The sequence below is a fragment of the Buceros rhinoceros genome, unplaced genomic scaffold (genome assembly GCF_000710305.1).
Source record: "Buceros rhinoceros silvestris isolate BGI_N320 unplaced genomic scaffold, ASM71030v1 scaffold25576, whole genome shotgun sequence".
NCBI classification, from domain to species: Eukaryota; Metazoa; Chordata; class Aves; order Bucerotiformes; family Bucerotidae; genus Buceros; species Buceros rhinoceros.
The window spans coordinates 33279-33735 of record NW_010418496.1 but is presented as its reverse complement, the minus strand read 5'-3'; positions in this window follow the sequence as shown (position 1 = coordinate 33735).

The window sequence follows — 457 nt, the reverse complement described above, 5'->3', positions numbered from 1 at the left end:
ATGGGAAACTTTCCCAGTCTGTCCAAAAGTGCTGGGATAGAGGCAGAGCCACCCCCCCACTCTCCCAACCCAGTGTCCAGAGCTCAGTGCTGTAACCTCAGTCTGCTCTTGCGGACAAATAAATGACTTTGTCCCCCCTCAAAATCCGCACTGGCAGCAAACCCTGCTGGGAGGTTGTTGGCCAGAGCCAAAAATGGAGATATGGTACAAATGGAAGCGATAGGAAGTCGCTAATCAGGTCAGATGGATCCCTGCATTGATCCCAATTTTTGCAATGTCGGCAGCTCAAAAGAGCTGGTGACAGGGTTTGGGGTCCCCGTGTCACTCAGGGCTTGGGCATCGCGTGCCGAGCCAGAGCCGCTGCAGTGATGGGGGCAGCTCTCCCAAGCACATCGCAGCAACCCGTGACCCACCCGGTCCTGTCCAGGTGAGGACTTTATAATTTGGACCCGGCAGC